The sequence below is a fragment of the Triticum dicoccoides genome, chromosome 6A (genome assembly GCF_002162155.2).
Source record: "Triticum dicoccoides isolate Atlit2015 ecotype Zavitan chromosome 6A, WEW_v2.0, whole genome shotgun sequence".
Lineage (NCBI taxonomy): Eukaryota > Viridiplantae > Streptophyta > Magnoliopsida > Poales > Poaceae > Triticum > Triticum dicoccoides.
In genome coordinates this window covers 98335229-98349866 of record NC_041390.1, presented here as the reverse complement: position 1 = coordinate 98349866, position 14638 = coordinate 98335229, and the positions used below count along the sequence as shown (strand labels likewise).

Sequence of the window (14638 nt, the reverse complement as noted above, 5' to 3'; positions counted from 1 at the left end):
GCGGGGCGGCGCAGCGACGGCGTCGGGGCAGGGGCGGCGGGCGGCGACGGTGTTGGGGCAGGGGCGGCGGTGCGGCGACGGCGTCAGGGCAGGGGCGCGCGTGGCGACGGCGTCGGGGCAGTGGGAAGAAGAACTGAACCGAAAATTTTACAAGTGTGGCTTATATAGACAGACCTTTGGTCCCGGTTCGTGGCACCAACCGGGACCAAAGCACACCTTTAGTCCTGGTTAGTGCCACCAACCGGGACCAAAGGTAATTTTTCAGCAGCCCAGAGGGTGGGAAGCAGAGGCCTTTGGTCCCGGTTGATGGCACAAACCTGGACTAAACGGGGGCATTGGTACCGGTTGGTGCCACGAACCGGTACCAATGTATGCCTTTAGTACAGGTTGGTGGCACCAACCGGGACTAAAGGCCTTGTGTTGCCTGCATCGCGGCACAAAAGTTTAGTCCCACCTCGCTAGCTGAGGGAGCTCAAGAGTGGTTTATAAGCCTCACTCCTGGTGCCCTCTCGAGCTCCTCTCAAATGCAGGCTTTCGGGCCTAAACACATTGTATCTGCCTCTAGGCCTATTGGGCCTTCTACGGGCCTGAATCCTGGCCCATGGGTGGGTTTCTAGTCGTATTCAGGCCGTGGTGGCCTAGTAGGTGGCGTTTTTTTATTTTTTTCCCAGTTTATTTTTTTCTTTTTTGCTTTATTTATTTTATTTTGTTTCTAGTTACAACAAAATTCTTATTTATTTTATTTTATTTTGTTTCTAATTACTTATTTATTTTATTTTATGATAATTCTTTTTGCTATTAAAGTTTCTAACAAAATAAGTTCTTTATGAAAATTCTTTTTTGCTTTTAATGATTTTGAACAGAAAAAACTTGATAATTTTAGTTGCATCAATTTTATATAATTTTAGTTTCAGTAATACTAGAGGTTGCTTATACTGTTTTGAACAGAAAATACGTTGATAATTTTAGTTTCATAAATTTTATTTATGTTACTAAAGTTTATTTTATTTTGTTTCTACTTATATATTTTATTAAAATTTATTTTATTCTGTTTCTAATTACTTATTTATTTTTTATGATATTTGTTATTTTCCATGCATTTACTGATTATTTTGAGTTATAAGACCCTGAAATTGAAAAGCACTAGAAATGAACTCTGAAAAGGTTGAAAGTTGGCATGGTATCATCATTTCACCCACATAGCATGTGCAAGAAAGTAGAGAGGGTTACGGCAAAAACTGGATGCACTTCGTGTACAAAACGGACAATCTATTTCGAAGTATCAGGATTTCATACGGAAACTCGTCTGTTACAACAGGCATTTCAAATGAACTACAAAAAGGTTGAAAGTTGTCATGGTATCATCATAATAGTTGTGGAGAGAAAGTCTTCACTTTTTTTTCGCTTGTGTGCTTTGCTTATTGCGCTGTAACCATGGATAATCTTCATCGTTTATTAGGATGCTTGGGTCATCCTTGATTTTGAAGGGAGGAATTTCATGAAACTTTTCATAATCTTCAGACATGTCTGTCTTGCCCTCCACTCCCACAATGTCCCTTTTTCCTGAAAGAACTATGTGGTGCTTTGGCTCATCGTATGATGTATTCGCTTTCTTATCTTTTCTTTTTCTCGGTCTGGTAGACATGTCCTTCACATAGATAACATGTGCCACATCATTGGCTAGGACGAACGGTTCGTCAGTGTACCCAAGATTGTTCAGATCCACTGTTGTCATTCTGTACTATGGGTCTACCTGTACCCCGCCTCCTGGCAGATTGACCCATTTGCACTTAAACAAATGGACCTTAAAATCATGTCCGCAGTTAACTTCCCATATGTCCATTATGTAACCATAATATGTGTCATTTCCCCTCTCGGTTGCTGCATCAAATCGGACACCGCTGTTTTTGGTTGGCGCTCTTTTGATCTTGGGCGATCGTGTAAAATGTATTCCCATGTATCTCGTATCCTTTGTAAGTCAATACAGTCAAAGAGGGTCCCCTGGACAACGAGTACAGCTCATCACAAACAGTGTTGTCACCTCTGAAACGTGTTTCCAACGAACTGCTGAAAGTCATGATGTGTTCACATGTAATCCAGTCGTCACACTGCTCCGGGTGTTTGGAGCGCAGACTGTTCTTGTGTTCATCGACATACGGTGTCACCAAGGTAGAGTTTTGTAGAACTGTGTAGTGTGCTTGAGACCAAGAATGCCCGTCCCTGCATATTATTGAGTCCGCTTCTAGCGTGCCTTTTCCAGTCACTCTCCCATCATACCGCGATTTAGGGAGACCTATCTTCTTAAGGCCAGGAATGAAGTCAACACAAAAACCAATGACATCCTCTGTTTGATGGCCCATGGAGATGCTTCCTTCTGGCCTAGCATGGTTACAGGCATATTTCTTTAGGACTCCCATGAACCTCTCAAAGGGGAACATATTGTGTAGAAATACGGGGCCCAGAATGACAATCTCGTCGACTAGATGAACTAGGACGTGCGTCATGATATTGAAGAAGGATGGTGGGAACACCAGCTCGAAACTAACAAGACATTGCGCCACATCACTCCTTAGCCTTGGTATGATATCTGGATCGATCACCTTCCAAGAGATTGCATTAACGAATGTACATAGCTTCACAATGGCTAATCGAACGTTTTTCGGTAGAAGCCCCCTCAATGCAACCGGAAGCAGTTGCATCATAATCACGTGGCAGTCATGAGACTTTAGGTTCTGGAACTTTTCTCTGGAACATTTATTATTCTCTTTATATTCGACGAGAAGCCAGTCGTGACCTTCATACTGAGCAGGCATTCAAAAAAGATTTCCTTCTCTTCTTTGGTAAGAGCGTAGCTGGCAGGACCTTCAGACTGCTTTGGAGGCATGCCGTCTTTTTCGTGCAAACGTTGCAGGTCCTCCCATGCCTCAGGTGTATCTTTTGTCTTCCCATACACGCCCAAGAAGCCTAACAGGTTCACGCAAAGGTTCTTCGTCACGTGCATCATGTTGATTGAAGAGTGTACCTTTAGCTCTTTCCAGTAGGGTAGGGCCCAAAATATAGATTTCTTCGTCCACATGGGTGCGCGTCCCTCAGCTTCATTAGGAACAACTAGTCCACCGGGACCCTTTCCAAATATTACGTGTAAATGCGAGACCATAGCAAGTATATGATCACCGGTACACATGGCGGGCTTCTTCCGGTGATCTGCCTCGCCTTTGAAATGCTTGCCTTTCTTTCGACATTGATGGTTGGCCGGCAGAAATCGACGATGGCCCAGGTACACATTCTTCCTGCATCTATCCAGGTATATACTTTCGGTGTCAGCTAAACAATGCGTGCATGCGTGGTATCCCTTATTTGTCTGTCCTGAAAGGTTACTGAGAGCGGGCCAATCATTGATGGTCACGAACAACAACGCCTTTAGGTCAAATTCTTCCCCTTTGTGCTCATCCCACGCACGTACACCTGTTCCATTCCACAGCTGTAAGAGTTCTTCAACTAATGGCCTTAGGTACACATCAATGTCGTTGCCGGGTTGCTCAGGGCCTTGGATGAGAATTGGCATCATAATGAACTTCCGCTTCATGCACATCCAAGGAGGAAGGTTATACATACATAGAGTCATGGGCCACGTGCTGTGATTGCTGCTCTGCTCCCCGAAAGGATTAATGCCATCTACGCTTAAAGCAAACCATATGTTCCTTGGGTCACTTGCAAACTCAGCCCAGAACTTTCTCTCGATTTTTCTCCACTGTGACCCGTCAGCGGGTGCTCTCAACTTCCCTTCTTTCTTACGGTACTCATTGTGTCATCGCATCAACTTGTCATGCTCTTTGTTTTTGAACAGTCATTTCAACCGTGGTATTATAGGAGCATACCACATAACCTTCGCAGGAACCCTCTTCCAGCGGGGCTCACCCTCAACATCACCAGGGTCATCTCGTCTGATTTTATATCACAATGCACCGCATACCGGGCATGTGTTCAAATCCTTGTACGCACCGCGGTAGAGGATGCAGTCATTAGGGCATGCATGTATCTTCTCCACCTCCAATCCTAGAGGGCATATGACCTTCTTTGCTGCGTACGTACTGTCGGGCAATTCGTTATCCTTTGGAAGCTTCTTCTTCAATAATTTTAGTAGCTTCTCAAATCTTTTGTCAGGCACAACATTCTCTGCCCTCCACTGCAGCAATTCCAGTACGGTACCGAGCTTTGTGTTGCCATCTTCGCAATTGGGCTACAACCATTTTTTGTGATCCTCTAACATGCGATCGAACTTCAGCTTCTCCTTTTCACTTTCGCACTTTTCCCTTGCATCAACAATGACCCGGCGGAGATCATCATCGGGCACATCGTCTGGTTCCTCTGGATCTTCAGCTTCCTCTTGATCTTCGGCTTCCCCCGTTGCAGCATCACCGTATTCAGGGGGCACATGGTTGTCATCGTCCTCCTCTTCTTCGTTGTCTTCCATCATAACCCCTATTTCTCTGTGCTTCGTCCAAACGTTATAGTGTGGCATGAAACCTCATAAAGTAGGTGGGTGTGAAGGATTTTCTTGTCAGAGTAAGACCTCGTATTCCCACAATTAGGGCATGGACAACACATAAAACCATTCTGCTTGTTTGCCTCAGCCACTTCGAGAAAATTATGCAGGCCCTTAATGTACTCAGAGGTGTGTTTGTCACCGTACATCCATTCTCGGTTCATCTGCGTGCATTATATATAATTATGTGTGTCAAAAGTAAGAAAATTAGACAAGTATGTATCTAAAGTAAGATTTTTTTTCTTTCAGAAAGAAGATAAGAATAAGAGGCTCACCACGGTGGTGCCGGCGACGAGATCGGCGCGGGCGATCGACGGCGGTGAATACGAGGACGGGGCGTGACGGACCGCTAAACCTAGACAAATCTCGGAAAAAATGGAGCTCGGAGGTTGAGCTTCGAGAGGAGAAAGCTTAACTAATGTGGCTCGGGCATTTCATCGAACACCTCATGTGCATAGAAGGTGAGCTAGAGCACCCAATGCCCTCCCCCTCGCCGGCCAGCAATAAACAGAGCACTGTGGAGTGCTCTGCTCGCCGGCAATGGGGTATATATAGGCAACTCATTGGTCCTGGTTCGTGGCTGGAACCGGGACTAAAGGCCATCCTACTGTCCTAGTTCCTGCCACGAACCGGAACCAATGATAGTGGGCCAGGAGCGAGGCCCATTGGTCGCGGTTCATGCCAAGAACCGAGACAAATGGGCCCAGACGAACCGAGACCAATGCCCACGAGGCCCCGGCCGGCCCCTTGGGCTCACGAACCAGGACAAATGCCTCCATTGGTCCCAGTTCGTGGCAGAACTGGGACTAATGGGCTGGCCAGGCCCGAACAAAAGCCCCCTTTTCTACTAGTGATTGGTATCAGAGCTTCGGTTCAGGCGATCACCGACGACCATGGCGCTCGTCCCACACGGGGCGGCGCGGGCGGATCGGCAACGATGGCGATGCCAATGCTGACCGCGGAGAACTACACGGTCTGGGCCATCAAGGCGCATGCGATCCTCGACGTCCACACCGTATGGGAGGCGGTGGCGCCGAGCGACGCGGCGGTGAACGCGCGGAAGGACAAGATGGCGCCGTGTTGCTTCTCGGGGCATTGCTGGAGGATGTGCTACTGCAGGTGTTGACAAAGCTCATCGCCAGGGAGGTATGGGACTCCTTGAAGGTGAGGTTCATCGGCGCCGATCGGGTCCGTGCGGCGAGGCTGGCGACGCTGCGCGGCGAATTTGACCGCCTAAAGATGGCGGACGGTGAGGAGTTCGATGTGTACGGAGGGAGGCTCGTGGCGATGGCGGCGAGGTACGTCAACCACGGGGAGACGCTGGACGATGCGGCGCTCGTCAAGAAGCTGCTGGATATGGTGCCGGATCGGTTCTTCCCCGTCGTCGCTGGCGTCGAGCAGTTTCACGACATGACGACGATGGCGTTCGACGAAGCGCTCGGGCGGCTGCGCGCGTTCGACAAGCGAGTTCGGCGTCGACGGTAGGACAGCGGCGAGCGGGCGGACGGACAGCTCCTGTTCACGGCGGCGCAGTGGCGGGCGCGGGAGTGGCAGCACGGCGGAGCACGGGACGACGACGACGGACGCAGCGTGGTGTCGGGGAGCGGCAGCAACAGGCGCTGGCGCTGCTACAAGTGCGGGGAGCACGGGCACTTCCGGCGCGAGTGCCCGCAGCTGCGGAAAAAGACCGACGGTGGAGCAGGCTCTCTTGGCCGGCGGCAACGTCGACGATGACGGACTCCTCTAGGCCGTGTCTTGGGAGGTATGTGTTGGAATAAGTCACGGCGTCGGGCTTGTCGGGTTCGTCGGGCGCTTCGATGGCGCGCGGGACGGGCGGGACGTGCGGGACGCAACAGCGTGGCATGTGTGTGTATAGGCAGTGTATGGCCCATGTGTGTGCGTTTGATTCATTATCGCAGACTGGTTTGTTGCAGCGGGCGCTGGCTATGCGTGGTGGTGACCAGGTATTACGGATGAGTAGGTGCTCACGTTGGGAGAAGACCGAATCACTAGGAGGATGGGCGTGCGTGGGTTCTGTAGCTACAAAGCCGGCTGGGGCGTGTGTTAGGGCATCTCCAGCCGTTGGCCCCCCCAGGACGCATAAAAATCGCCTCCTGGGGGCGAGCCGGCGATACAATCGGCGCTGGGGGCGGTTTTGCGCCCAGTCGTCGCCCCCAGGCGCCGAAATTGGCCCACTTTGCAGGCCCATATGGGCGAGAATAGGCCCATATTCGGCGTGGTTTCGCCGTGTCTCGGCGTTCAATTATCAACACAATTATTTCTTATCACATATTTCATCACAGAAAAATCAAATACTTCAACAAAATAGTACAACAACAAATAGTTCAATACAAATTATATAGTTCAACAAATAAAAACTCGTATTTCATCACACGACGTCCCCCTGGAGACTCCATAGGCGCTCAATCAGATCTTTCTGCAGTTGACGATGCACCTATGGGTCTCGGATCTCCTGACGCATACTGAGATAGGCAGTCCAAGTTGCCGGTAGCTGGTGATCAACTTCGGCTAGAGGACCCTACCTGTAGTATGGTTCAGTGTCAAACAATGGGTCTTCTTGCTCGCTCTCGATGATCATGTTGTGCAAGATGACACAGCAAGTCATAATCTCCCACATTTGATCTTTGGACCAGGTCTGAGCGGGGTACCGAACAACAGCGAATCGAGATTGGAGCACACCAAATGCCCGCTCGATATCCTTCCTGCAAGCCTCCTGAACTTTCGCAAACCAGGCGTTCTTGCCTCCTGCCGCAGGGTTTGAGATCGTCTTCACAAATGTCGACCATCTCGGATAGATGCCATCTGCTAGGTAGTACCCCTTGTTGTATTGGTGCCCATTGATCTCGAAGTTCACCGGAGGAGAATGGCCATCAACGAGCTTGGCAAAAACAGGAGAGCACTGCAGCACGTTGATGTCATTGTGAGTTCCTGGCATACCAAAGAAGGAGTGCCAAATCCAAAGGTCCTGTGTGGCTACCGCCTCAAGCACCACACTACAACCGGCTTTGGCGCCTTTGTACATCCCCTGCCAACCAAATGGGCAATTCTTCCATTTCCAATGCATACAGTCGATACTTCCAAGCATCCCAGGAAATCCTCTTGCTGCATTCTGGGCTAGGATCCGAGCAGTGTCTTCCGCATTGGGTGTTCTCAAGTATTGTGGCCCAAACACTGCCACCACTGCCCGACAGAACTTGTAGAAACACTCTATGCTGGTGGACTCGGCCATGCGCCCATAGTCGTCGAGTGAATCACTGGGAGCTCCATATGCAAGCATCCTCATCGCTGTCGTGCACTTATGGATGGAGGTGAATCCAAGAGCGCCAGTGCAATCCATCTTGCACTTGAAGTAGTTGTCGAACTCCCGGATGGAATTCACAATCCTGAGGAAGAGCTTTCGGCTCATCCGATAATGGCGCCGAAATGTTCTCTCGCCATGAAGTGGAGCATCGGCGAAGTAGTCGGAGTAGAGCATGTAGTAGCCTTGGAGACGATGCCGGTTCTTTGCTTTCATCTGCCCCGGCGCCGAGCCACCTTGCCGCGGCTTTTCATTGCTCGCCAGTAGCTGGCCGAGGGCGGCGAGCACCATGAGATGCTCTTCTTCCTGGACGTCGGCCGCGGCTTCCTCCTCCAGCAGCGCGGCGAGCTCTTCCTCCTCATCCGAGTCCATCGCCGAGGCAGGAAAAACGCCGAACACCTTGCGCTCGGTGGGCGTGTACCCGCCGTTAAACCGCGCCTCCGCGGCCGGAAACGCCCAGCTGCTGTGGGAGGGGCTGCCGCGGCGAAGCGCTGCTATTTTCCGGCAGGGAATGGCTATCTAGCGGAGTAGGGCAGCGGCCGTCGCCGTGATATAGCTAGTGGTGGCCGAGGGCGCGGGGGGTGCGAGGCAAGTCGGGGGAAGAAAACCTTGACTTTTCCGCTGTCGGTGTGGGCCAGGCGTGCTTTTCCCTAGCGCCGGAGCCCCCAACTGCTCCCCAGCGCGCCGGGTTCGGCCTGTGACTGCCGGGCGGAAAAAAGGTCCGAATCGGCGATTTTCGGCGTCCTGGGGGCGCGACTGGGCCGTTTTTTCGGCGCCGACGCCAAAAAAGTGGCCTGGGGGGCCCTGTTGGGGGCGCGGCTGGAGATGCCCTTAGTGCTTAGTGCATGCCTAGGAAAAGGCCATGCAGTTAGTGGCTAGGTTAGTGGCGTCCAGTGTGTGTGCACATCTGGATATAAAAGGTCCCTCATTGTAGGATGAGACTTGCCTGCTCCCTGCGTGTTCTCCCATCCGTGCTTCCGCATACGTGGCTTGATTTGATTGGAACAAAATAAGGTCCGGCTTCACCCCTTTAAAATCAAGGGGGAGATGATTAGATTAGAAAGAGAAAAGAAAAAAGAACAACCGTAGGATGAAGTGGGAGCACGGATGGGAGCACGAGGAGGGAGCAGGCAAGCCAGATCCCTCATTGTATGGCTTGTAGACGGGGAGTGAGCCGGAGATAATTGGAAAGGGTTGTGTTGCGGCCGGAAAAATACTGTTGTATTTTTTCTACCTCTATTCTCCGTCCGGCATGAGAGAGAGCGGCAACAACATACCTTGACACGGCGGTTGGCCGTGCTTTCATCGAGGCGGGGCGCAGAGAAGAGCCTGCCGGCAAGGAATCGACGCAGGACGCCCGAGTGGGCGCTGTGGGATGCCCAAGTGAGCGTGGTGTGGTTATACCCGAGGTACTTCCCCACAAGCAGTCGTGGCCGTCCCGCCAGGGCGGCGTCCTGCACCGTGAAGCACTCCTCGGCGGCAGCATGTATCGACACGAGGAGGGCTGGCCGCGCCCCCAGCCTCAGCGATACGAGCGGCCTCAGGGCCCCGCCGTGCGCCGAGGCGGCCAGCGTGGCCAGCGAGCGGTGCAGCGGCTTCTTGATCAGGGGGAGGTGGCCCAGCAGAGGGAGCGATGGTGGATTCGGTGCGGTTGCACCATCCGTCGACGGAAAAAAATTATATGAAATCAGGTCTCACGATTAGCAGGTGAGACCCGCCCTGATGAATGACACGTGTCATTCATAAATCACAAATCATCTAACCTCTTTCCCTCTGATTTCAAATGAGGATGAGGTAGATGCTTTGTGATTTGTGAATGCCACGTGTCATCCATAAGGATGGATCTTACGTGAGACCTGGTCTCATAGAATTCTTTTCCTCCATTGACCCATACGATCGAACAAAAGTCGCGATGACACCGGTGAGGAGGACGAGAAGGAGCAGGAGAACGCCGCCGCTGCCGCGTCCATGGCTAGCATTGGCATTGCCATGAAAATCCTCGGCACGCGCTTGCTATATAGTGCTAGTACCACGCAGGTTGCTTCATAATAACGATTCTTAAAGAAATCGTCGGCTCAAATGCGAACAAAACTAGAACTTCAAAAGTCCAATCAGGCAGCCAATCCACTTGGTAAGAGAACCACTGCTTACATTTTACATAAAAAGAACCATTACTGGTGTGTTGCTTACAGTGATTCGTGAGACTCGCGCTCTAGTCCTTCTAAACCTCAAGCATGACCAAAGACTTACGTGAGCTGCCTCGCGTCATGAGCAATACCGTATGCCTATGCCAGGCAATCTATATCCCTAGCGACTTAGCGACTGGAGGGGTGTCTTATTCTCGCTACTAACCAGGTTTTTTTTGTCATACTTTTTTTCCGCTGAAACCCACCATTGTCGTAATAGAAACGGTAAATTTTCCGTCGTTGATGTTTCACTCTCACTTGTGGTATTTAAATATGTTTATCGAAGAATCAATATGTAATTGATTGGTTAGGAGGATGGTTGTACTCCTAGCTCACTAGGAGTCAAACCACATGTTTGAAACTTGTGTGTCTCATAAAGGCAGAGTGTTCTTTTGATGGGAGGGAACGTTTTCGTCAATAGTGACGTGTCCGAGGTGTCTTCGTCAACCTCAAGACCCACCGGCTCAATCTCCCGAAGGTGCTCATAGAACTAGGGGTGCGTGAGAGCGTGTATGAACATGAGTGTATGTGCATGTATGTGAGTATATGTGTTTGTACTGTGTTTCTCAAAAAAAATGTTTATTGAAATATAAAATTACACTAGCAATTTTATATTTTTGTTTCATTATGTTGTTGTTGTCAATTTTAGTGAAACTTACACTATAAGAACTATGTTGTTTATTTTTGTTTTTTTGCTTCAGTAAGAGATTGAAAATAGCTGGTTGTTGTGTTTTTTTTTCTAAAACGCCTTACAAAAGTGAATCGAGGGAGTACTATCTTGTCACGAGCAAATGGATGTTTTAGCACACATCTGATTTTCGTTGTCTGAATTAAGAAATGAAATGACTAGAGCTAACTCATATACTCTTAGTTCTAAAATAAGTGTCTTAACTTTGTACTAGTTTTAATACAAGTTATACTAAGCTTAAGACGGAGTGATATCTGTCGAACTGTCAACACAAGCAATCACTTAAACTCTTTATTTGGCCCTTTCTTAAAATTTGGTTTCTTTTTTGGCCCAAAAAACTTCTTTTTTCCCTTTTTGACACTTAAACTTCATTTTGTTCCCTACGTGACACTTTCATCCACTTTTCCATCCGACGGTGTTAACTATGATGTACAAAGACAATTTTATCCCTGGTGGTAAAAATATATGTCACTAAGAAAGGGAAGAGAAGGAGCGTGAATATGAATGTATGAAAGTGTTGCGCGTTGAAGATTCCACGTTCAAATATTCATATGCACCAACGCCCGACCAGTCGCGTTGCACAGCTCGATCCGCGAGCGTGAGAGCGCGGCACTCAGTTGCTCACGCACGAGTACGTACAAAGCTAGCACAAGAACCATGCAAGCTAGCAACTTGATTGATTTTGCCTGAACACCGAACGCACATCTAGCCGGCACCTCACATGCGTACGCGAACCAGTAAAAGCTAGCGCTTAATCGATCGGATCAATTCGATCTCGGTGGAATACTCTGGTGACTATCCTACTGATTCGTGTATATACATTGGTAGTGAGGAGACATTTTTTTGGAACGATTCGGTGGAGACATTTTACTCAATGGAGGCGTGAGCTTGTGCAGCAAATTGAGGCGCGAACACAGCTCAGGGACATCACCCGTCGAGGTTAAACTACCACCCGCGAGATTAATCTGCACAAATTTATACACTACAGTCTACAGTAGAGGCTGAATGGGTAGTTATTATTCCACTCAACATATTATTATTAGTCCCCTGCAATTTTTTTAATGATTAGTCATGTAGTACTATTTTTTTATTTATCCAACCATGAAAAAATATATCACATTACCTCTTTGTTTGCATGTGAATAATCTGGTCATATACTACACTAGGGGTAAAAATGTCTTTTTATGTCAGACTTAACACCATTACTAGTCAAATATGACGGAAGTGTCACATAGGGAACAAAATGAAATTTAAGTGTCAAAAAGGGAAGAAAAATGTTTTTTGGGCTAAAAAAAGCAAATTTTAAGAAAGGGCCAACTAAAGAATTCTCTCATCAATTAAGGTTCGTGACCTGGAGTCAGTTTTATGCCGGTAGTGCTACGTCCATTTCCTGTTGTAGTGCATATAAGTTTTTTGAAGCCAAACTTTACAAACGATCAAGTATCTAAAAAAAGTTCTACAACTAGATTACTAACTACTCCTTCCGTTCTAAAATAGATGACCTAGCTTTGTACAAGTACAAAGTTGAGTCATCTATTTTGGAAAGAGGGAGTATATATCATTTGATACATTATGAGTGTATTTTCATATTATATATAAATAATTTCCTCTCTTGTAAATTTTGACTTGAAAAAATTATATGCGCACTCCATTGTTAAACTGAGGGAGTAGTTGCAGCGGCAGGTATCACCTATTACCTCATTCATTTGTTTTTAACTACCACTGACTTACTTCATAGACTTGAACGGAGGGAGTAGTTGCTGCTAACGTACAGCTTCATCTGTAAGTCAGTGGTAGTTAAAAGAAGGAACATATTGATCCCTTCCTATTCGTTCCTTAGGTTAGTACATGCACGTAGAAAAAGAACGAACTGATTGATCCCTTTCCATTCATCACGCACGCATTCACGCTGCACTTCCCAATTTACCAGCGGCCGGCCGCCGACCCTTGTCTTTTGGCTAATCGCGACTGTGTGCATGGCGCTTTTTCCCCCTTTTCTCCTAAATCGATTGTTCCTTCCTCATTCAGTGAGGTCGTCTGCCGATTTCAATTCCCGGGCGGCGGGCGCAACCTCGCTTTGCTCTCCATCCATCGACAATTCGATCCTCTGAGGTATATCTTATATCTTATATTCATATCCGTATTCTACTTCTTAGTCTCCTAGATGAACAGCCAACATATCGGCACTGTTCAACAATTGTCATTTGGTGTATTTTTTTATATTTATTTTCGACATTGTGTCTTATCATGGCGTCCGGAAGAAAATATCCATCTGGTAGCGACTAAAAAAAGAAGAAAGTTGCGGCTGACTTGGTACAATCACAGTGCGGAAATACTTATGATGAAAGTGATTATCAAGAAGAAACCCTAGAAGTTGAGAAGGCTTTTCAAGTTAAATATTTCTTTTATTTTGGTTGATATGGCGATCACCTCTTTGAAAGGTAGATTTAAGGAACTCGTGGTGATTAAAGATATATATTCGGATTATTATTGAACTCGGGCACTCTGAAATCATTACATGATATTGAACTTGAAGAATGTCGCACAAACTTTGCAGAAACTTTCTCTCTTGATGGTTTATGAGATGTTGAGGTATATGATCTTATTTTTGAGTTGAAGATTATAAGATTAACTTTGCCAGATGGTGTAATGTCTGCTATGGAGATTTTCGAGCATGTCCAAGAAGTTGTTTTTTATCCTAATATCTTCATTGCCTACCACATCTTACTTAATATGCATGTGACTAGCTTACAAAGTTGAAATTATTGAAGAACTATCTAAGGTAAACAATGGTTCAGAGAGGATAAATGATTTGGCAACATTATGCATTGAGAAGAATTATTAGATGATATTAACATGGACCCCATCGTAATTGACTTTGCATTGAGGATTGTTAGAAGAAAATTTTAAGGTAATATGTATAAATTATTTTATATGCATACTGATTTAGATGCATTTAAGTGCTATCGATCAATATTTCATATATATGTATATTCATTTTTATGTTATGACATCCATATTAAGGCCCCGACTTTTAGTCTCGCCCCGGGCCCCCAAAATCTCAGGACCGGCCCTGGCCTACGCTAGGCAATCTATATCCCTAGAGACTTAACGACTGGATGACTGTTTTGTTAATCTACTACGGGGTGTCTTATTCTCGCTAGTAACCAAGGTATTTGTCGAATCACGGGTTCCGGCAAAACCCTTAAGATTCGAACACTAGGGTGCGCGCAAAGATTTTCCCCTACCGATCCACGTCCTAACTCGGCTAAGATCTTACGAACTAACTTGACGAACTCGCAACGCAAAGTACACAAGATTTATACTGGTTTGGGCCACAGTTGTGGTGTAATACCCTACTCCAGTATGGTGATGGTGGATTGCCTCTTGGGCTGAGGATGAATAGTACAAGGGGAAGAACAATCTCCTGAGGTTGAGGTGTTCTTGTGCTTGGTGAACTTGTGCGTGTGAGGATTCGATCCTCCCTCTTGATGTGTCTCTAATCGATCGGGTACCTAGCTACGGTGGTGGCTAGTCCTATTTATAGAGGCCCTAGTCCTCTCCCCAAATATTGAGCGGGAAGAGAGCCAATAATGACCAATTTGAAAGGGGACAGCTAGTACAGCTTATCCTGACAAAAGTGGTCTTCGCCTGCAAAAGGCTCTAGTGGTGACGCCGCCTTGGGCTCCATGGTGACCTCCATCTTGCCGCCCTGCTGGTCTTGGTCTCGTTGCACTGATATGGAAACCTTTGCTTGATGCCTCGGTACTCCGCGCCTGCGCTTGTCCCCTTAGCACCAAAGAGGAAACAAGGACGCTGCGCGCGCTGGCGCCCGCCTGGCGCTCGCCTGGTCTCGATCGTCATGGCTCACGTCACGAGAACCTCGCGAGGTTTGCCTG

At 47.7% G+C, this 14638-nt stretch overlaps 1 pseudogene; it reads right to left on the bottom strand.

Annotated features, from left to right (window-relative positions):
• LOC119315707 overlaps window positions 1-9525 on the bottom strand; it is a 39360-nt pseudogene extending 29835 nt beyond the window's left edge.
• Window positions 9526-14638: the final 5113 nt, after the last annotated feature.